This window comes from Typopeltis vanoorti, chromosome 15, assembly GCF_054136105.1.
Source record: "Typopeltis vanoorti isolate ZY-2024b chromosome 15, IOZ_Tvanoo_1.0, whole genome shotgun sequence".
Classification (NCBI taxonomy): Eukaryota; Metazoa; Arthropoda; class Arachnida; order Uropygi; family Thelyphonidae; genus Typopeltis; species Typopeltis vanoorti.
Genome location: NC_143563.1, coordinates 4948543 through 4972847, shown reverse-complemented (window position 1 = coordinate 4972847; position 24305 = coordinate 4948543).

Below are 24305 nucleotides of genomic sequence, written 5' to 3'. Positions count from 1 at the left end.
ATCTATCATATCTTGCCTTGAACTCATTCACGGTCGTAGCACCCACAACAGACTCTGGAAGCTTATTCCACTCATTCACCACTCTCCAAGTAAAAAACCTAGCTCTAACACCCTCGCCAACCACACTCTTGCCCAGCTTCCATGCATGGCCCCTAGTCCTCCCACCACCACCAGTCATATTTTCAAAAATATCTTCTGGATCAATCTTATAAAAACCCTTCAGTTATTTGAATGTCTCAATCATATCACCCCTCCTTCGCCTATCGTCCAATTTCTGCAACCCACAAATCCTCAACCTATCCTCATAAGGTTCATTCCACAGACCTGCTATCATCTTGATCGCTCGTCTCTGGACTCTCTCCACTTCCTCCCATCACGAAGAAACCTTGGTGCCCATAACTGGGCACAGAAGTCCAGATGGGGTCTTATCAAGGCTCGATACAGAGGAACAACAACTTGCTTCTCTCTGCATGTTAAAGTATTTTTCATAAGCCAAGTGATTTGGAGAGCTGTTTTAGTTACTTTTGCAATGTGCCCCATAAACTTCAACTCCCTATCCACCAGCACTCCCAAATCCCTGGCCTCATCAATCTCCTGAAGTACGGTTCCACCTATGCGATATACTGCTGCTATTCTTTTCACCCCAAAGTGCATAACCTTACACTTTGCCACATTAAACTGACATCCATTTTTCCTAGCCCAGCTCCAAACTATCCAAATCATCCTGTAAAATTTTGACATCCTGTGCACTCGCAATTGCTCTACCCAACTTTGCATCATCAGCAATCAAGTGAACACTTCCACTCAAATCCTTTCCAATATCATTGATGAACAAATTGAAAAGCAATGGTCCAAGAACAGAGCCCTGCGGCACTCCACTAGTCACAAGACGTCTTTTTGACTCCACTGCTGAATAAACCACTCTCTGGTATCTCTCGTTCAACCACCCTCCTATCCATCTTACCAACCCTATATCTATCCCCATCTGCTCCAGTTTACTGATTAGGGTTCCATGTGGTATCCTGTCAAAGGCCTTGGCAAGGTCCAGTAGTATCACTGTAAGCCCATTACCCCTATCCAGTTCAGCTGTCACTGTGTTATAAAACATGAGCAAGTTACTGAGGCATGATCTACCCTTCACAAAACCATGTTGTCCCCCATACAATATCCCATTTTCATCTATCCAATCCTGTATTATTTTCTTGACTAATTTCTCTAAGACCTTGACAATGATTCCTGATATGCTAATCGGTCGGTAATTTACAACAGCAGTCTTGGAACCACCTTTATGCAGTGGAACTATTTTCCCCTCCTTCCACCCGCTCGGGACTAACCCAGACCCGAGACTCAAATTAAACAAAATGGTCAAGGGTACTGACAATTCATTAGCTGCTTCTCGTACTACATGAGCTGGTATACCATCCAACCCCACAGATGTATTGACATTGAGGTTATGCAATAGACTACTCACCTCCACTTCATTCACCACAATTCCCGTATAATCTACTGGTTTATTCGTTTCTGCAATGTCACCACCTGGATGATATATTCTTGCAAAGTGCTCACTCAGTAACTCAGCTATCTTAACTGATTCAGTTACCTCCCTACCGTCGGCATTCTTTAAAATCATTCTGCCATGTACATTTTTCCTTTTACTTGCTACATATCTAAAAAACTGTTTAGGATTCTCTTTAGCCCGCATTGCCAATGTTCTTTCGTAATCCTTTTTTGCTTTTCTTACCACACTCGTCACCCTTCTGGCCTGCGCTTTATACCGTTCATGTGCCTGCCGGTCACCTTTCTCCTTAAATTTCCTCCATAGTTGTTTCTTTTTTTGCAGCTCAAGCTTAATGGTGTTATTCATCCATTTAACCCCTACTTGATTTATTATTCGGACTCTAGGTATACAGTCAGCCATTGCTTCATGCAAGCACTTCTTAACCACCTCCCATGCACTATCAACTTCTAGTCCTTGCAGTTGTACATGCCATGGCACTGAGCCAATCAAACTCCTAAGCTTGTCATACTTTCCAGCCCGATAATTCCACATGTACCCTGTCTTAATTGAAAATTCTACACCTTTAGCCACCTCCCAAGTCAAGATCCTATGATCACTCTCACCGATTGGTGGCAATGTGGCCATATTTGTTACAGCCAAATCCTCAGATGTAATTACTAGGTCAAGCACTCTCTGACCCCTAGTATTTTCCATTACATGCTGTCGCAGATAGTTATCCCTTAATAACCGCATAAAATCCAATTCCTTCCTCCCATGTGTCCACTCCTCACTCCAATCAATGCGACCATAGTTGAAATCTCCCATAATAATCACCCTCCTTCCACTCATTTCTTCTATTTGCTTGTGCATACTGTCACCACCATCTTTTCCATCACCTGGTCTATAGCAGCACCCAATTGTATATTTAGTTCTGCTAGCCACAATCTCACACCAAATGGGCTCAAATGTGCTCTTTTCTCTATCCTGCAATTCAACTTCTATTCTCCTTGGTTGTAGCTCATCAGCTATCATCAATAATACTCCTCCCCCCATTTTATTCTCTCTGTCATTCCTGAACACACTATACCCATCACATTCAATCCCACTAGCTATATCATCTACAGTCAGCCATGTTTCACTAATACCAATAACCTGTGGTCTGGAAGTGCCAACCATGGCCAAAAACTCTTCCTTCTTGTTCCTAATACTCCTAGTATTAGTGTACATGAATTTAAGACCCCCATTAGCCCCAACCCTACCTTGATGCCTTATATTAACTATCCCACTCTGGTTTGTTGTCCTTATTTGCTCTATCATATTATATTCATTCTTACATTCGACTGCCTCCCTAAGGACTGTATATCTACTCCCTCCCCCCTTAACGAATCTAGTTTCCCTGAATTTGCACATCCACTACATTCAACAACACTTTCTCAAGTCTTCTTTCACCATAACCATTCAAATGCAAGCCATCCATCTTATATAGATCCTTTCGCCCATCAAACTCATTCCACACGTGCACAAATTCCACACCACTCGTCATACATAACCCACGCATAAAGTCATTCGCAATTATGGCCCTCCTTTTAAACATTTGACTGTCATACCGTGGCAAAAGACTAATCATTCTAACTCTCTCACTCTTTTCCTTTGCTACCTCAAACAATTCATTCAGGTCTTCTATCATTTCCATTTTATCTCCTTTCAAATCATTCGTACCTGCCACAACAATCATTTCTTTCACCCTTTCCTTTTGCTCTCTAATAGACTCAGTAGTAGACTAATAACGCCATCACATTCTTCTCATTCTTTCTTTGACTGTTTCCATTGTCTCCTTTTCTATCATTACCATACCTCTCTCATTCCCTCTCTTCTACTGTTTCTATTCTCTCCTCTTCTATCATTTCCATAATTCTCGCTCACTCCTACTCTGATTCACCTTACATTCATCTCTTCCATTCGCCTAATCTCATTTTTCATACTTCTCATCTCATTCCCGAGACATTCCACCATCTCTTTCAGCTCATCTCTCTCTCTCTCTCTGCAAGTTAGCCACTCTTCCTCACCATTACTCCTCCCAATCATGACCATCTCCGAAAACTTCACATTCATTCAAGCCTTCCACACTCCCCACTCTTATTTTTTCATTTATATTTTGCTCGCTATTCTCACCTATCACACTACTTGTCTTTCAAAAATCTTCAGCTCCTGATGCAATGAGGTTGGATATCATAACATCTAACTCACTGATTTCCTCCCATTGCCTACATTTTATGCATATACGAACTCCCCCCTTCTCTCACCCACCACATATCCATCTGCTGGGATGCATACATGTTTTTTTATTTTTATCAACACTAGATTTATTTCTCTGATAGCTTCCTACTTCAGGAAGCTATTTAACATAAGTAAAAAACAAAACAAATCAAACGCTTCCCAACAGCCGTTATTGCTACAAACTGAAAATGACTGGAATGTTTTAACCATGTGTATCATTAGGCACATTATGTGCAGTCTCTACATACTTGTGTAAACTCTGTATGTGACTGCTGGCATAGGAGAGGTCTTGAATGTTATACATATTAATTAATGATTTCCAAATGTCATGAAGGATCATGCTTGGTTTCAATTTAGTGTGCTTTTTAGAGAATGGCCTTGAAAGACTAAGACTCAAACAATCTGCTGAAGTAATTCTCTTCTAAGTAAAGCATGCAGGATGCCAGCCAATTTACTGTGAGCGCTGTGAAAATCAAGTGAAATTAATGAAATTGACTTTTCGAAATTGATTTGATGTTGTGAGTGTAATATATATGCATGATGGAATGTAAGGGATGTGTTTGTGGAGAGAATGGATGGGAGATGAGGGAAAGTATGGATTTGTAGGAAGTGTGATATATTATTAGATCACGAGGCAATAAATGCAAAACAGATTGAAAAGATAAAAGACAGCATAAATGAAAGAGACAGAAAGGAAACGAAAGCTAGCGAAACTGAGGGAGTGAAAGAATGCAAGAATGCAGACGAGAAAGTTAGCAAAAAGCAATCATGTAGAAGAGAAAGGGAGAGCAAAAATGTAGAAGTGAATTTAAGAAGGTAAAAGTGAAAGTTAGTGAAAGCAAGAATGTAGAAGCAAAAGTTAATGATAAGGGAGTGAAAGAAAGAATGAATGAGGAAAGAGAAGTACAGTGCAGCAGAACGAGAGGTTGTGAGGCTACAGGAGTGACAGTGAGTGAAATTTTTAGACTGCAAGATTTGATGAAACGGTTATTGAAAATGAAAAATAAAATGAAGAATATGTGGAGTGGTATGAGATGTTTAGTGAAGACTAATGAAAGTGTGCAAAAGAATAGAATGAAAGAAAAAAGGGTAAAATACATGATGAGTGATTCCAGGATAGTAGTGTATGGAGATTCCATAGTTAGAGAAATAGATAATGAGAGAATCCATAAAGCCTACCATCCAGGAGGAAGAATGAAGAGGATAATTCAGACATTGGTCATGAGGAGAAAACAAGCAAGAGAACTAGTGGTGGTTGTGGAGACAACGAGCAAGAGAACTAGTGGTGGTCGGATTTAAGTGGACATAAGGAGCATGGAAGTGCAAATATCAGATCATTGAGAAGAGTGTAAGAATACAGCGTAGTGGGAAAGACTCTCGGTGTGTTGCCAAGATACGACAATGATGAGTTTAGGCAGAGAACTGAAATCATGAATGGTATACTAGCGGTGCTGAGTAAAGAGAAGGGAGTACAGTTTGTGGATGAATGGCATGTGTTTGAGAGAAGAATAGAATTATACAGGCATGACTGGTTGAAATTAAATGACATTGGAGTGATTGTACCAGAGAAAGTGTTGATCAAGAGTTGAAGTGAAACATCAGGAGAGTGGTATTGAAGAGTCAGGAGTGCTTGGCAGTGGAAACAATGGTAGTGTGAGATAAGAAGAGAGAATGGGAATGCAAGAAGAACAGGGAAATAAGGGGGGAAAGGTGGACAGGGACACATGGCATAGGGAGAGTGAATGTTGAAAGTAGCAGTAAATGTGTGAATGAAGATGGAGTATATTGCGATGTGGGTGGAGAAGTGGAGACTGAGTGGACATATGTGGTAAGTGGTGATAAAGGTGATTGGGCAAGGGCAGATCTGGTGGGGAAATCAAAACTGACCAGTTGCTTGGATAGGATGGTTAGAGACCTAAACATAAATTGCTGTGTTTGTTTACAAATGCCAGAAGTATCAAAAATAAAGGGAACGAAACGTTTTTGGTGACTGAGTTTATTTGCCCCAAAATGCATTGGAATAAGTGAAACATGGTTGAATGAAGATGATATCATAAATGGATTAGAAATAGAATGATACAGTATTTTTTGCAACGATAGAAAAGGCAAAAAGGAAAGAAGGGGTGCTGGTGATGAAAGCATGTGAATTAAGATAGATATAAAAGAGGGAAATAGTGGCAGTGGTTATGAGGCAGTGTGCTATGTAGAAGTTGATAGGAACATATATTTAGTTGGATGCTACTATAGGTCAGGGAATGTGGAGGGTGGTGGTGAAGAAATGGATAAACAACTTGGATTAGTGAACAAAGGAAGGGTAATTATTATTATTATTATTATTATTATTCAGGCCTCCAAGGAGTCAAAAGACTTGTCGAGGGAGGTCCTTCCTAAGACATAAAGTCTGTCAAGACTCATTGAGGAGAGGTCCCCCCCTGAGAAACACAAAGTCTATCATACCACTCCTTAAACTCACCGACCGTTCTCGCTCCCACCACTCCACACTCCATCAGGCAGTGCATTCCATGGCTCAACCACCCTCCACACAAAGAAACCACTCCTTACCCTCTTGCTCACAGTTTCCTTTCGTAACTTCCAGGGATGGCCTCTTGTCATCACTCCTTCCCGCTGTTCAACCAAGCAAATGAACTCCCCAGTGTCAACCCTGTAACCACCTCTCAACAGTTTAAAAGTCTCAATCATATCATCTCTCCTTCTTCTATCCACCAAACTCTGCAGTCCACATTCCCTCAGCTGATCCTCATAACCATGCTTGTACAGTCCTGAAACCATCTTTGTCATCCGTCTTTGTATCCTTTCCATGGTTAATTTATCCCCTTCAAATCCTGGGGACCAAATCTGAGAACAATAGTCTGAGTGTAGTCTGATCAGAGACTTATACAATGGAATGAATTATGTCACCTAAATTTCAGGTTTCTATCAATCATCAACCCCAGATCTCGTCTCCCCTACTTCCTCCAGTATAACTCCTCCCATAGAGTATGAAGCATCCCATCGATGTTTCCCAAACCTCAAGACCTTACATTTTACTGCATTAAACAGACACCCCCATTCATTTGCCCATCTGTCCAGTTTATTCAAACCCTCTTGCAGCTCTAAACCTTGAACCTGCTCTATCCCTCTAGTATTAAAACTATTTCTCCAGGATGAAATATCCAATAAAGCATTCATTGAACAACTCCACTGTGCCCTCTGAATCACTCACTCTATTCCCATGTTTATTTCCACAATGTTATTCTTCGACAGTCATTTCTCCTCCTACTGGCCTTATCTAAATCCTCTTGCAGGGCTACCAAATCTGCACTATTACTAATAATCCTTCTCAGCTTCGCATCATCCGCAAACAACTGAATATCCCCCTGCAATCCACTGGCTATGTCATTGATATAAAGGTTAAACAATATAGGTCCTAGTACTGAGCCCTGTGGGACCCCACTTGTAACCCTCTGCCTCCTGGAAACTGCTCCACCATACACAACTCTCTGATACCTATCAGACAGCCAATCCTGAATCCAGTTGACCAATCTGAGATCTAGACCCGAGTGCTGCAACTTAAATATCAGCTTATCATGTGGCACCCTGTCAAATGCCTTCGCCAAGTCTAAGAAAATTGCAGTATATGCCTTTCCCTCATCTAATGTTCTTGTAACTTTATTATAAAAGGCTAGCATATTGCTAAAACAAGAGCGTCCTTTCACAAATCCATGTTGATTCTCACAGATAACATTACCCTCATCTGCCCAATGCTGTATACGGTCCCTCACTACTTTCTCCAAGATCTTAACAACTACTGATGACACACAGACTGGCCTATAATTAGACACTTCCAGTCTGTTACCACCCTTATGCAATGGCACTATCTTACCTTCCTTCCATTCCCTGGGCACCTTTGTCAAAGCCAGACTTTCATTGAAAAGCCACGTTAAAGGCACTGTCAATTCCCTAGCACATTCTCTCAAAACTCGTGGTGAAATAAATACCATCCAGTCCCACAGCTTTAGTGACATACAGAGTACTCAGTATCTGAAACACACTCTCCTCCTGTACCTCCAGACCTCGAACCAGTCCTATCCCTCTAGCTTTAAAACTGACTCCTCTAGGATGAAATACTCCAATAAAGTGTTCATTGCACAATTCCACTATGTCCTCTCCATCAGTCATTCTATTCCCATTTTTATCCCACAATATCATTCTTCCACAGTCATTTCTCCTCCTACTGTCCACATAGCTAAAAAATTCCCTAGGATTTTTTTTGGATCATAGAGCCAATCTCTCATATTCCAGTTTCACTTTCCTTACCACACTAGTCACTCTTCTGGCCTGTGTCTTATATTCCTCATGCATCTCTTCACCTGTCTCCTTATATCACTTCCATAGCCTCTTTTTCGCATGCAATTCCTGTTTAATATTGTTTGTCATCCACTTTATCCACTTTGCATCCTCTTCTTCACTCGTGGTATACAACTTACCATTGCTGATAACAAATATTCTTTCCCAATTTCCCATGCACTAGTGATATCCCGGCCTTCCAATTCCTCCCTCCATGAAATTTCCCGAAGTTGACGTCTAAGACTATTATAATCACCTGCCTTATAATTCCACATAAGTTCCCGTCTCTTTGATACTCCTGCATGTCTATTCATTTTCCAAGTCAACACCATATGGTCACTCTCTCCACCTGGTGGGAGAGACGTCAACTCAGTTATTATCAACTCTTCTGATGCTATAACCAAATCCAAAACTTTTGAACCTCTTGTTCCCTCTGTTACATGTTGCCTAAGACATCTGTCCCTCAAGAATTCTAGAAATTCCATTCCCCTATTGCTACATGCATCTTCCTCTCTCCAATTTATACTACTGAAGTTAAAATCTCTCATAACAATCATTCTTCTTGCACTTGCCAAACTTAGCTGTCTAAACATCTCCTGGTCCTCATCCTCTGTGCTCCTGGGTCTGTAGCAACACCCCACTAAATATCCTGTCTTGCCTACCTCTACCTCACACCATACGCTCTCAAAATCATTTGTCTCACTTCCTTCCAAATTCTCCACTCTTAGAGGACATAGGTCATCACTTATCGTAAGCAGTACCCCACCACCACGCTTTCCCCTCCTATCTGGGTGATTATGGGTGATCTGGATATTATGGGTGATTTTAATTATGGTGGGATAGATTGGAATGAAGAAATAACATTTGGGAATAAGAAAAATGAATTTCTTGAGTTCTTGATAGATAACTATCTCAGGCAGCATGTAAAGAAAGGCAAGCAAGGATCAAGAGTTGTAGATCTGATCATATTGTCAGAGGATGTAATTGTGATTGGGGTTTCACACTTTCCTCCAGTTGGTGACAGTGATCATGAAGTGATCACCTTGGTTATTGCCAGCCATATACAGACTCAAAGAATATATGTGCAATTATAAGACTGGTCATTATGACAAGTTAGGAGATAGCTTGGAACTATAGCATGGAATGGGGAGTTCAGCAGTATGGAAATAAATTCTGCATGAGACTGACAGAGAAATACATAACAGCATCATTGTGTGAATGTATTCCAAAGCCCAAAAGACTGAATAAGGTAGGTGTAAAATGGATCGATGAGGAGCTTAACCATGAAATCTGGAAGAAAAAGGTACTAAGGAAAAAGTACAAGATGAATGATGGTAACAATCAGATTCATGAAGTATATAAAAAACAATCCAGGAGAGTGACTCAGTTAGTAAAGAAAACAAAAGTGAAGTATGAGCAGAAATTGGCAAATGAAGTGAAGAAAAAAACCCTAAAGAGTTTTTTAGATATGTAGTAAGTAGAAGGAAGAATGATCATGCTAATGGATGAAAATGGTAGAGTGATAACTGCTGCAGAAGATATTGTTGAAATATTCAGTGATCAATTTATAGGGTGTTTCATCCTGATCACGGTGGAATCATGAGGAACTTAATGGTAGAAGACGTAGGAGAGGATGGCTTAATTGTGAATGAGCAGGTGGTATTTGAGGATGTAAATAAACTTGATGTCAATAAGGCAATAGGATTTGATGACATATAACTACACATCTTATGGGAATGTTACATGGAATTGGCAGTGGCACTGGTATGCCTGTTTAATAAGAATCATGCAACAGCACAGGTTCCAAGGGAGTGGAAGGAGGGTAAAATTGTTCCACTGCATAAAGGTGGCGACAAGGCTCTTGCTTCAAATTATAGGCCAATCTGTATATCTAGAGTTGTGGTGAAGGTACTAAAGAGATTCATTTTTGACATTATAGATTCTACAACTGTGTTAGAATAACTCTTTTTATTATCCCGACGTTTCGATCTTCATATCAAAATCATCATCATCTGGAGCATACATAAATATACAAGACAAGATGCATTAAACTTCAAACCAACCGTAAATTAGAGAAACAATGATTTGATCACATACTACTCACTGACATGAAAAAGAAAAGTTAAGAAAAAAAAAGTTTTTTTCTAGTGAAAAAAAAAAAAAAAAAATCAAGCTAATTTAATTTTTGATTAGATGAATAAACATTCTTGCTTACAGATGGTTTTCCTTCCAGTAACAGTAATTACAATTGTTCTTTTTAATAAAAAAAAAAAAAAAAAAAAATATATATATATATATATATATATATTTATAAATTACAATATGAATAAACTTTCTTATTTCATTTTATTTTTATTTTTATTTTTCCTTAACAGTGATGTCCTATTTTTCAGTATTAGAGTTGTTATTATGGATTTAGGATCCTGGATTTTCTAGAGTACTGTTTGAACACTTTATTGGAGTATTTCATACTAGACGAATCAGTTTTAATGCTAGAGGTATAGGGCAAGTTCAAGGTTTAGAGGTACAGGAGGAGAGTGTATTTCAAATACTGAGTATTTGAAATACACTCTGGATGTCAGAAAGCTGTAGGACAGGATGGTATTTCACCACAAGTTTTGAGAGAATGTGCTAGGGAACTGACAGTGCCTTTGACCTGGCTTTTCAAAAAAAGTAAGAAGAGTATAAGACACAGGCCAGAAGAGTGACTAGTATGATAAGAAGACAAAACTGGAATATGAGAGGAGATTGGCCCTAACATCCAAAGAAAATCCTAGGGAATTTTTTAGATATGTGGCAAGTAGGAGGAGAAATAACTGTGAAAGAATGATATTGTAGGATAAAAATGGGAATAGAGTGACTGATGCAGAGGACATAGTGGCATTGTTCAATGAACACTTTATTGGAATATTTCATCCTGGAGGAGTCAGTTTTAATGCTAGAGGGATAGGGCAGGTTCGAGGTTTAGAGATACAGGAGGAGAGTGTGTTTCAAATACTGAGTACTCTGGATGTCAGTAAAGCCGTGGAACTGGATGGTATTTCACCACAAGTTTTGAGAGAATATGCTAGGGAAATGACAGTGCCTTTGACCTGGCTTTTCCATGAAAGACTGGCTGCGGGATAGGTTCCCATGGAATGGAAGGAAGGTAAGATATTGCCATTGCATAAGGGTGATAGCAGACTGGAAGTGTCTAATTATAGGTCAGCTTGTGTGTCATCAGTAGTTAGTAAGATCTTGGAGAAAGTAGCAAAGGACCGTATACAGCATTGAGCAGATGAGGGTAATGTTATCTGTGAGACTCAACATGGATTTGTGAAGGGGCACTCTTGTTTAGCTTTTTATGATAAAGTTACAAGAGCATTAGATGAGGGAAAGGCATATACTGCCATTTTCTTATACTTAGTGAAGTCATTTTACAAGGTGCCACATGATAAGCTGATATTGAAGTTGCAGCACATGGGTCTGGATGTCAGATTGGTCAACTGGATTCAGGATTGGCTGTCCAATAGGTATCAGAGAGTTGTGTACGTTGAGCAGTTTCAAAGAAACAGAGGGTTACAAGTGGGGTACCACAGGGCTCAGTACTGGGACCTATATTGTTTAACCTTTATATCAATGACATTGCCAGTGGATTGCAAGAGGATATTCAGTTGTGTGCGGATGATGCGAAACTGGGAAGGATTATTAGTAATAATGCAGATGCGGAAGCCCTGCAAGAGGATTTGAATAAACTAGATAGATGGGTAAATGAATGGGGGTTGTCGGGTTAATGCAGCAAAATGTAAGGTCTTGAGGTTTGAGAAATATCGATGGGACAATGTGTAGTCTCTCGGAGGAGTTATACTGGAGGAAGTAGGGGAGACAAGAGATCTGGGGTTGATGATTGATAGAAACCTGAAATTTAGGGGACATATTGCAAAGGTGGTGAAGGTAACACAGAGGATTGCTGCAATAATGAGAAGGACACTGACCTGCAGAGATAAAACAGTTATCATTCCGTTGTATAAGAACCTGATCAGACCACACTTGGACTACAGTTTTGAGATTTGGTCCCCACGATTTGAAGGGGATAAATCAACTGTGGAAAGGGTACAAAGGCAGATAACAAAGATGGTTTCAGGACTGTACAATGATAATTATGAGGATCGGCTTAGGGAATGTGGACTGCAATGTTTGGTGGATAGAAGAATGAGAAGTGATATGATTGAGACTTTTAAACTGTTGGGAGGTGGCAAGATGTTGGATCCCAGTGATGGTGGTCTGGAAAAAGGATAGTGAAAAAGACTTACGAGAAGCAGAGCAAAGAATACAGGAAGAAAAGCAAAGCAAAGAGAAAGGATGAAAAGGGCCAGTACCATCACTGGAGGTCCCCGCCACCACAAACAGGTGCCCCATATGGAGTGGTGGATGGGCAGGTAAGTGGAACTGTCAGTTCAGTATTGCTAAGTGTAAAGTTTTGAAATTTAGTAAGCAACGATGGGATGCAAAGTATACACTTGGTGGGGAAACTTTAACAGAAGTAGAGGAGATGAGAGATCTAGGAATGATGGTGGAGAAGCACCTGAAGTTCAGTCACCACACCACACAAGTTGTGAAGACATCACATAGAATAATGGCAATGATGCGGACGACCCTGACATGCAGAAACAAAGAGGTTATGATACCATTCTATAAGGCCTTGATCAAGTCTGATATGGATTATTGTGCACAAATCTGGTCACCAGGCATTCATGGTGAGGATGTGCTGGAAAGGGTCCAGATAACATTCACAAAGTTTGTCAGCGGTGTTTGAAGTGTGGAGTAAGAGGATAGATTGAGAGAATGTAAATTGCAAAGCCTTGTGAATAGGAGGAAGGGGGGGGGATATGAGTGAGACATATAAGCTAGTCAGAGGTTATCAGGTTGACATGAAAGAGATTTTTTTTAGAATGGGGGGAGGGCAGAACAAGAGGCCATCATTGCAAACTGTATAAAGAGGGTGTGAGGAGCAGGTTCTTTGCATGGAGAGTGGTTGGTGAATCGAATGCATTGTCTGAGCGTGTTGTAAATGTGGTCACATTGAATCATTTTAAGGCTTGGTTGGATGAGCACTGTCTGCAATAGTGTGTACCTCCCAAGAAGAGTTTCTGACTCCACGGAGTTTGGATGTTAATAATAATAATATTTCTTGAGGATGTGTGCAGTGAGTCTGCTTTCTTCTTCCCTTTTGTTTTTAACATTGCCTGCATGTTCTTTTTAGGGAGTTTGATTATTTTGATAATTTTGATCAATATACACCTTTCCACAAGAACATGGAATCTTGTATACTCCAGGATGTGTTTAAAATGGAACTCTTTAAGAGAACACAGAAAACTTTGTAGGATGTTCAACGGTTCAAAGGCTGTTCTGATGTTGACCTATTTTAATAATTGGGCTATTTTTCAAAATCTGTGAATCAAATCTGTGCATAATAGTACATATTTGGCTTAATCAGAACATTATACAATGGAACCAGAAACCGATCTATTTCCTCCACCTCCAACAATACATCCCCATCAAGCATAAATTCTACATCCTATCTTTGTTTCCCACATTTTAAAACCTTACATTTTGCAACATTGAACTAGTATTCCCACTCCCATGCCCATTCACTCAATCTATTCAAGTCTTATTGTAAGGCCACAAAATTGTTCTACTCTTCATAGTTCTCCCTACTTCGCATCATCTGCAAATAACGGAATATCCCATCCAAATCCTAGCCAATATCATTAACATTCAAGTTAATCAGCAACTATTCTAAGAGAAACCCTTGAGGAACACCACTAGTGACTTTTATCTTCTGGCATATTGCTCCACCATACACAACTTGCTGATGCCTATCAGATAGCCAATCTCCAATCTAATGCACTAATCTGATATCCAACTCTACATGCTCTAATTTGACTATCAACTTATCATGCAGTAATTTATCAAAAGCCTCTGCAGTGTCTAAGTAAACTACAGCCTGTTCATCTGTCACATCCAATGCTGCTATCACCTTATTGTAATAAGTAAGTAGATTACGAAAACATGATCTCCGTTTAGCAAATCTGTGTTGTCGATTAAAGATATATCACTGTTTTAAACCGAATTCTGGATCCTGATTCTCACCAGTATTTCCAACACTTTAACTACAACATCTGACACACAGATTTGTCTATAATTTGATACTTGACTTCTGTCACCTCCTTTATGAATGGTACAAACTTGATTTCTTTCCACTCCTTTGAAACTTGATCCAATGCAAGACTCATTTTAAATAAATTTGTGAAGGCAGATGTAAACTCCTTGGCACATTCCTTTGAAATACTTGGTGATATATTAATTCTCACAGTCTTATTAACATCAAGTTTGCTTATTTCCCCGTATATCCAAGTTTGCTCATTTCCCAATGTTGTTTAATTTGTATATAAATGATATAGGAAACGGCTTAAAGGGAGATATTCAGTTGTTTGCTGATGATGCAAAGTTGTGTAGTGCAATAAAAAATCAAGCTGATGTTGAAAGTTTGCAGGAGGATTTAAATAAGCTGGTAAAATGGGCAAAAGAAAATGGATGTCAGTTCAATGTGGAAAAGTGTAAAGTCTTGCATTTTGGGATTAAAAGATTACCAGCTGTGTACTACATAGATGGAAAGGTACTCCAAGAGATTGATGAGGCTAGGGACTTAGGGGTATTGGTAGATAAGGAGATGAAGTTCAGAGGACACATTGCTAAGGTGTCCAAGATTGCACATAGGATTACTTGGTTGTTGAGGAACACACTGACATCCAGAGATAAAGAGGTTATTATTCCCCTTTATAAAGCATTGATACTTCCACATTTGGATTACTGTGCTCAGGTCTGGTCACCTGGATTCCTTGGAGATGAGGAGGCTGTGGAGAGGGTTCAGAGAAGAGTGACCAAGTTGGTGAGTGATATAAAAAATGCTCCCTACATTGATAGATTGAGAGCTTGTGGATTGCAGAGATTGGTTGATAGGCGAAGAAGAGGGGATATGATAGAAACATTCAAATTACTAAAAGGTTTTTATAGGATTGATGCAGGGGAAATGTTTCAGCTGTGTGATAGTGATGGAAGAACAAGAGGTCATCTCTGGAAATTAAAGAAGAGTGTGGTTAACAAAGGTGTCAGAACAAGGTTTTTTGCCTGGAGGGTGGTAAATGAGTGGAATTCATTGCCTGACTTTGTTGTGAGCTCTTCATCTGTAAATGAATTCAAGAAGAGATATGACAGATATTGTTTTGCTAGTTTGGGTCTCCCGAGATGAGTCTACTGACTCCATGGAGATACCCGTAATAATAATAATAATAATAATACTTATTACTCACTCACAGCTCCTCCTCATCATCCATGTTCTCAGACTCTCCATGATGTCACATTCACGAGAAGGAAAGACCTTTATGAACTGTTCATTTAATATCTCTGCATATACGCTGCAGCCATTGTCCTTATATCATTTTATCTAATCAATTCAATCCTACCATAATCATTCTTATTTTTTGCTGGCTACATATCAAAAGAACTCCCTAAGATTCTTTTTGGCTTCATTAGCTAACTGCTACTCATACTGAACTTTTGCTTACCTTACCAACTAAGTCTTCCTCCTTGTATGTTATTTGTATTCCTCATGAAATTGATTGTTACCACTCCGCTTATGTTGCTTCGATAATGCCTTCTTTCTCTAATAAATTTAGTTTAATCCTTTATCCAAGTGTGAGCAAACAAAGTTTGCTCCTGAAAGTATCTTCAGGACTGGGGTAAGGTGGTACAACACCAGAGCACTCCTTGCAAAGGTGGAGCAAGCTACCAACTATCCTATCTCAGTATTGCAAGGAGTGCCCTGGTGTTGTACCACCTTACCCGAGTCCTGAAGATACTTTCAGGCGCAAACTTTGTTTGCTCACACTTGGATAAAGGATTAAACTAAATTTATTATACTCTAACCAAGTGAAAAATAAACTTTCAACATCTTTCTCTAAATCCAGAGTAATTTATAAAAAAAAGGGTGGCACACCATTTGGCAACTCTTATAGGTAGAGATGACCTGCTAATGCTTCTGCCTGGTATTTCCACTTGGGCCTGGCTCCCACTGAAGAGACCTCAATAAAGGTCGAAACTAGTCTGGGTTGTGGCCCTTCCCTTAATGCATAACATTATACATATCTGCAAGGAGATGTGGTTTGCATTATGGGAGATACTGAGATAGGAGTGTTGGTAGCTTGCTCCACCTTTGCAAGGAGTGTCCTGGTGTTGTACCACTTTACCCCAGTCCTGAAGATACTTTCAGACACAAACTTTGTTTGCTCACACTTAATAAAGGATTAAACTAAATTTATTATACTATAACCAAGTGAAAAATAAACTTTCAACGCCTTCTTTCTCTGTACAGCATGCTTAATCTCTTCATTCATCCTTTTCACACCTACCTTATTTAATCTACTGATCCTTGGAATATATTTAGACATTACTTCTGCTAGACAGTTCTTGAATATCATGCAAACCGCACTGATCTCCTTTCCACCTAAGTCTTAATTCTATGCAACAACTCCAAGCTATCTCCTGAGCTTTCCATAATCACTAGCCTTGCAGTTCCACATTTACCCTTTCCTCATAGAAGTTCTCATTTTTGGCAACTACCCAGGTAATCACTTCATGATCACTATCACCAACCGGAGAAAGATTTGACACCTCATTTATTATAGCACTTTGTAATAAGGTGATCAAATCCAAGATCCTCAATCCTCATGTGTCCTCTGTTATATTCTGCCTGAGGTAGTTGTTCCTCAAAAACTCAAGAAATTCATTTTCTTTACTTCCAGTCTATATTGCCATTGTAAATATAATCATAATTAAAATTCTGAATATTTTTACGAATTATTTATGTTAAAATGTTTATTAGTTTTAGTTTGCGATGTTTGCCCGTTATGGAAATTGTTTTGTCAAAAGTGATATGTAAAGAAGTCAAAAAATTGATGTACTTACCAGATTTGATATTTGTATTATTTAAAAGAATTTTATTGTAATTTAAAATTATCAAAGGTTATTTATACCTAACTTCTTGCTTACCAGTTTCATGGAGTGCACATGCTCGCTGAGAAGTTTGATGAGTAATTGACAGCTGACAAGAAAGCGTTCGGTATCAGAGTAATGGCTGTAAACAAGAGAGCATTCGGAAGGAATTTAGAACACAGGCCGGCAGATATTTAGGTTCAGAGGAACTTAAGGTTTTTTATGTGACAGTCAGAGGAAAATTAATAGTATATTCCGAAAAAGGAATCGTGGAACTATTAAGTTTTAATGTGGAATAAGTATGTGGATAAATAAAAGAAAATATTGCTATATGCATTTTAAACGGAATATTGGAGGAAACACTAATTGAAAGATTTATAGTAGTTTCCGAAAAGGGAATCGTAGAACTGTAAGTTTTTTTTTTTAATTGGAAGAGTTAAGACTGTCAATAAGCATTTAGTGAATAAAAGAAGAATTTGCTATTTACGTTCTAAAGGAATGTTCAAGAAAACTCTGATTAGAAAGTTTCATCTGTATTAAGGACGCCGGATCTGATTATTATTTCCACTGAAGAAAAGAGACAGAATTAAGTTCGGAAGAATTAATGTGTACTACATAAGTGATGAGAAAGGATCCTGTAAAAAATGAAGAATAGAGTCATATATCTTCTGAAAAGGGCCTTGAAAGAGAAAGAAACTGGCTATGAACATTTTGTGATTGTGCAAACAAAGTGATTAGTCTAGTCTTAAGTGTAAGTTAATTTTTAAAAAGCCTTGGATTAAATTAATTTGTAGTTAGTTATATAATATTGTTTGAAGTGTATATATATTGTTTTTGTTTTATTAAAAGTGTTTATTTTGTATTTGGTCTCGAGTCAGTGATTATTTGGATTCTGAAAGAAAGAGTTAAGATCATTGCACCAATTGGAGTGAACTCTTGTGCATATAATAACATATAGGTATGCTCGGAATTGAAAAAATAATTGTTAGAAACAGAGATCATCTCTATGGTAGGATTAAATATTATGATAATATCTACGAATATCCTTATCTATATAAAAATCCACCAATTATTAACATCATAATTAAATCACCCATAATGATTACTCTGTTAAATTGTGAATGAAACAATGTTGTGTAATTTATTTTTTTCATTCACATTTAACATTGCTTATTATGTATTAATCATGATTTGTATAAAAATTATTTATTATTCCTTAATTTAGGATTACTATTTAAATATTTATTCTAAACTTAACCTACTATTAATTTGTTAAGCAATAATATGTGCAGAATTTATAATAACTAAAATATATATATGATGTAACGAAAAGTATTATTATAATTAATTCTATACGTAATGAAAAAGCTGATTAAGTAGCTCAAATATTCTATTTATTCTTATTTGTGAAAATTTAACGTTATGTAATCACTCATGTAGTAGTAGAGCATTGTATTACATTAGCGAAATGTTTGCGTTCATTTGTTGTCATGGAGACGCATGAAATAAACAAGCACGAGTCGAATAGAGTGTGACCTTCGGACTGAAAGGAGAGGAAAAGAAATAGAAGATTTTTAATTAGAGAGAAGAGAGGAAGTTTTTGCGGAGCGGGAAGGAAGGTAGGATACAAGCAAAGGAAGTAAAAAAAAAAATTATAAATTCTCTAGGGCAGAAACTCATGAGAATAGTGTTTAGAAGTGAGCCAAAACATAGTGAATCATATACTTAGCTGCAAGTGAAGTCAGCTGGGTTGTAAAGGAGAATTAATGCCATATCCGGATAAATAAAGAACTGGACATTCAATGGAAAATTCTGATTAGTTCCAGTTAGTCTAGGATTACATCTTAATTCTATGTTGCCCTGAGAAGAATTATATTGAAATTAACTAGTTTGAGAAAAGTAAACAAGGAAAGATATCAGTGCCTTATTGATGTGTTTTTTTTTTGAGTAGTGAAGTGCAATTAACAGTAGTTCAGTTAAATTGTTGGAGAATTTTTATTAATGTGTTCTGCTAACGTAAATAAGTTAGTTCATAAGTGTGCTCACAATTAATTGATGTATTGAAGATTGTATCTGGTAAGAGTAGTCATACTTGTTTGTTTATTCTAACATTAACATACCTTCGAAGTTCAAAGTCCGAAATAAGATTGCTTAGAATATTGTCTACCTTGATTAGTGCTTCCTGTGAATTTAAACATTAAGTACAGCTGATAGTTATGTGGAGACTGATTAAATAAGAAGTTTCGTTTTATTAACTTGAGTTAAGAAAGCTTGTGATTTTGAAGCTGTGAATTGTATGTGAAAGTTTAGAACATTGAATTGGCATGAGTGACTTAGCAAGATGTATTAAGTTGATTGTATTGTTTCATTTTAAAGCAGAATTCTTGTATTTGTTATATATATCATATATTAAATGTTTTATTTTGTTAATCTAAATATTGTGTTTGCCTGAATTCCTTTTTATTGCACCGTTCATAAATATTCGAATCTTGCAGGCACCCCAAGTGGAATAGTAAATAATTCGGCCTAAATAAATGAGGTGACTGTTAACTTAATTAAGAATTGATCCTACTATTTTATATAGACTAATCTAAAAAATAGGGTGGCGCAGTATAATTATAAATTTCCCTACTTTTGGATCGGTGATCAATTTGCAATTAGTTGTTATATTGATGAGTGACTTGAACCGAGATGGCGGATTTAGAACATAACATGAAAATAGAACGTCACGACATTAACATCATAATTAAATCACCCATAATGATTACCCTTTTCCCATTTGCTTGGCTAATTTGCTTATACATTTTGTGGTCATTACCCTCCACATTACTAGGTCTATAGCAACATCCAACAAGTTATTTCATTCTATTCACTTTGATATTACACCATACTGCCTCAAAACTATTACCACCATTTCCTCCTTATATCTCTATGTTGTATGGACATATAACGCTTTTCTATCACCAACAGCACTCCACCACCCTTTTTACCTTTTCCATCTTTACAAAATACAACAGAGCCTTCCAATGCTATTCCTGTTAGGATGTCATCCTCATCAGCCCATGTCTCTATCATGCCAACTATTTTTGGGTGAACAAACTCAATCAATGCAAACGTTTCATTTCCCTTATTTGTGATACTTCTGGCATTCATATACAAACATAACTCATTCCTGGATCTATAACAAGTTTCACTGATACTACTTATTAGATGTAACCTGCATAACAAACTGCACTCCATTTCTTTTTCTTCTTACTAGTCCCAGAACCCGCTTCAAATCCAACTGCTTTCTCTACATCCCAGGTCATCGCTTTCTGTTTTTTTTCTACACACTTATTCAGATCCTCTTGGAGCATCCACCATTCTCACCTTGTGTTGCCCTGTCCACTCCGAGTCTCCCCATTTCCCCGTATATCTTGCACACTTGTTCTTTCATTCTCTACACTTGTGCCACTCACTTCTTCATTCATAAGGTACCATTTCAATCTCTCCTTCCTCCTGCTCTTTCACATCACTTCTTGCTTGCTCAGATTTGTTCTCTGCACTTAGTATTCTCCCTTCCAGCAGCAGCAGCAATCTGTCCAAATGACCCTGTGAACACATACGGATTACAGTCAGGAATACTTAAGACACAGCCATAAGCCTGATTCATCAGCTATGCAGGTTCTGAGCCCAGATAAAATTTGGTGGGAATGAAATGGTGCCGTACTTTCCCATAAAAAGGGGCCCATGGCCATTATATCATCATGCATTATAATAATAACTAGTGCCACTACCAACTCCTACGCTCACTTATTCCTCTTATTAAACACTTGAATTACTCCATTCATATTACCTCATGAAAAACAAACCTTGCACATGTTCTTGTTTACCACACATCTAAAAACTGAATTGCTATACAGTGTCACACGTGGATCTTTCGTTACCTGTTTCGTTCATTTCACTCTCATCTTCACCAACTCAATTTCCAAATGTTGCATCTTTTTTCCTCTATTATTCATACTTGCTATTTTATTCACTCACTCTCTCTCACACACACACACACACGTTCCCCATCAATCCTCCTTGTCACCTTATTGTTAACTGCACTTTGTTTTTCAATGTCATTGTTTCTGTCTACCTTATGCTGTCTGCCTTATTTGTCTTTTGCATAGACCAGAGCAATGACTTGCCTTTTACCACAATGTTGTGTCAGTGTACTAAGTTTATCGATTTTGTAAACAAACTTGAACTTAACTTAAAACTCAACTTTGCACACTTAGCTTTGGAAACAAATAAGTGTATAACTTCTACCCCAATTTAACACACTTAGTTACAATTAATTAGTAAAAAAAAAAAACTTATCTGAACTGAAAGCCTTCTTTACACAACCTTCCACTGAAACACCACCTCAATTAATGACTATTGGGAAATGTTTGACTTTTTTATTGTTATTTACTTATGTTAAATTGCTTCCTGAAGATACTTCCTGAAGATACTGGAGAGACAGAGGAATTTATTAATTGAATAATTAACGATTACGCTACTCGGCAGTAAGGAATGATGACGGATTCAGCAGCAGTGCAAGTGGCGTATCGCCAAGTCCTCCGCCATTTAAGAACTCAATTATTAGCAATATCATAAGGGACTTTGTGGCATGCAGTACTTGCGGCATGTATGCGTCTCGGGAAGGAATTAGATATGTGGCTTGTGAAAGAGAGTGGAGAGCGTATATGCGCAAAATGCAGGCAGTTGGAGGAAATAAGTGCATTAGAAATATCAATATCCGACTTTGTTGCACCAGGAACAGGGAATGAATGTAGGAAGACAACTAGCGTGATAGGAGAGAATGAAAAAAAGATATATATGAATGAGAAAATAATAGTTGATAGTGTGGGAGGTGTGAGTGACTGTGAAAGTTTAGGAGATGGTTTTGTTTGGGAGAGTGAATTTAGATTAAGAGTGACTGACCTGCAGAGGGAGATAGATGAGTTCAAAGAGGAGGTGGAATGTCTTGTGAATGAGAGCAGAAGTATGAAATATAAGATTAGGAGAATGGAAGAGATAAATGCAAGGAGAATCAGAGTAGGAGAGAGAGAGAATTTAGGGAGTATGAGTCAGAGGTATGGGGTGTTAGAAGAGGAGAGAATGGAAACAGTAGAAGAGAGGGAATAAGAGAGAGGTATGGGAATGCTAGCAGACGAGAGGATGGAAACAGTAGGAGAGATGGAATGAGAGAGAGATATGGAAGTGCCAGAAGAGGAGAGAATGGAAACAGTAGAAGAGAGGGAATGAGAGAGAGGTATGCGAATGCTAGCAGATGAGAGAATAGAAACGGTAGGAGAGATGGAATGAGAGAGAGCTATGGGAATGCTAGAAGACGAGAGGATGGAAACAGTAGGCGAGACAGAATGAGAGAGGGATATGGAAGTGCTAGAAGTGGAGAAAATTGAAACAGTAGGAGAGAGGGAATGAGCGAGTTGTATGGGAGTGCTAGAAGAGGAGAGAATGGAAACAGTAGGAGAGAGAGGTATGGGAATGCTAGAAGAGAGAATAGCAGTAGAGGAGAAGGAATGAGAGAGACATATGGAATGAAAGAAGAGGAGAGAATGGTAAAAGGTATAACGTATTGCGACTCAAGATAGGATGCGTGAAGAGTGTTTGCCAAGAGGAACAACAGAAAGGGTGGCTATGGCAATTAAGAGAGGTGAAAGGGTGAATGAGATGATTGTGATGGTAGGAATGAATGACTTGAGTGGTAATGTAACTCAGGCAGCGAGAGATATGAGGTTTTTGCTTGAGACTGTACGGAAGAAGACAGAGAGAGGAAAAATAGTGTGTGTGTTGCCTAGGTATGATAATCATGAGTTGAGCAGAAGAGCGGTGATATTGAATGGCATAATAGCAAGAATGTGTGACAAGAGAGGACTGGTATATGTGGATGCTCGGAGCGCGTTTGAGGAAAGAGAGGAATTGTATGCGAGAGACTGTTTACATTTGAATAAAGAACGACGTAGGCATCTGGAGAGATTGCTGTTCTGAATGAGTCATTGTGTCCCAGGGAGGATGATAGCAGGGGTGGCCTCTTGTGGGAATGGATACTTGGGAGAAGGTAGACAATGTCAGGTAACACTGAGCCCAGTGGAGTCTAGAAGGGATAATGCTGGGTATATAGATACAATGGCATTTATATGCTTTATACTAATGCCAGGAGTATCAGGAATGATTTTGAGAGCATATGGTGTGAGGTAGAGGTAGGCAAGACAGGATATTTAGTGGGGGTGTTGCTACAGACCCAGGAGCACAGAGGATGGGGACCAAGAGATGTCTAGACAGCTAAGTTTGGCAAGTGCAAGAAGAATGATTGTTATTGGAGATTTGAACTACAGTAGTATAAATTGGAGAGAGGAAGATGCATGTAGCAATAGGGGAATGGAATTTCTAGAATTCTTGAGGGACAAATGTCTTAGACAACATGTAACAGAGGGAACAAGAGGTTCAAGAGTTTTAGATTTAGTTATAGCATCAGAAGAGTTGATAATAACTGAGATGACATCTCTCCAACCAATTGGAGAGAGTGACCATATGGTTTTGACTTGGAAAATGAATAGACATGCAGGAGTATCAAAGAGACGGGAACTTATGTCGAATTATAATGCAAGTGATTATAATAGTCTTAGACGTCAACTTCGGGAAGTTTCATGGAGGGAGGAAATGGAAGGCCGGAATATCACTAGTGCATGGGAAATTGTGAAAGAATATTTGTTATCAGCAATGGTAAGTTGTATACCACGAGTGAAGAAGAGGACACAATTTGGAGTAAAGTGAATGACAAACAATATTAAACAGGAATTGCATGTGAAAAAAAGAGGCTATGGAAGAGATATAAGGAGACAGGTGTAGAGAGGATGCATGAAGAATATAAGACACAGGCCAGGAGAATGACTAGTGTGGTAAGGAAAGCGAAACTGGAATATGAGATGAGATTGGCCCTAAGATCCAAAGAAAATCCTAGGGTATTTTTTAGCTATGTCACCAGTAGGAGGAGAAATGACTGTGGAAGAATGATATTGTGGGATAAAAATGGGAATAGAGTGGCTGATGCAGAGGACATAGCAGAATTGTGCAATGACCGCTTTATTGGAGTATTTCATCCTAGAGGAGTCAGTTT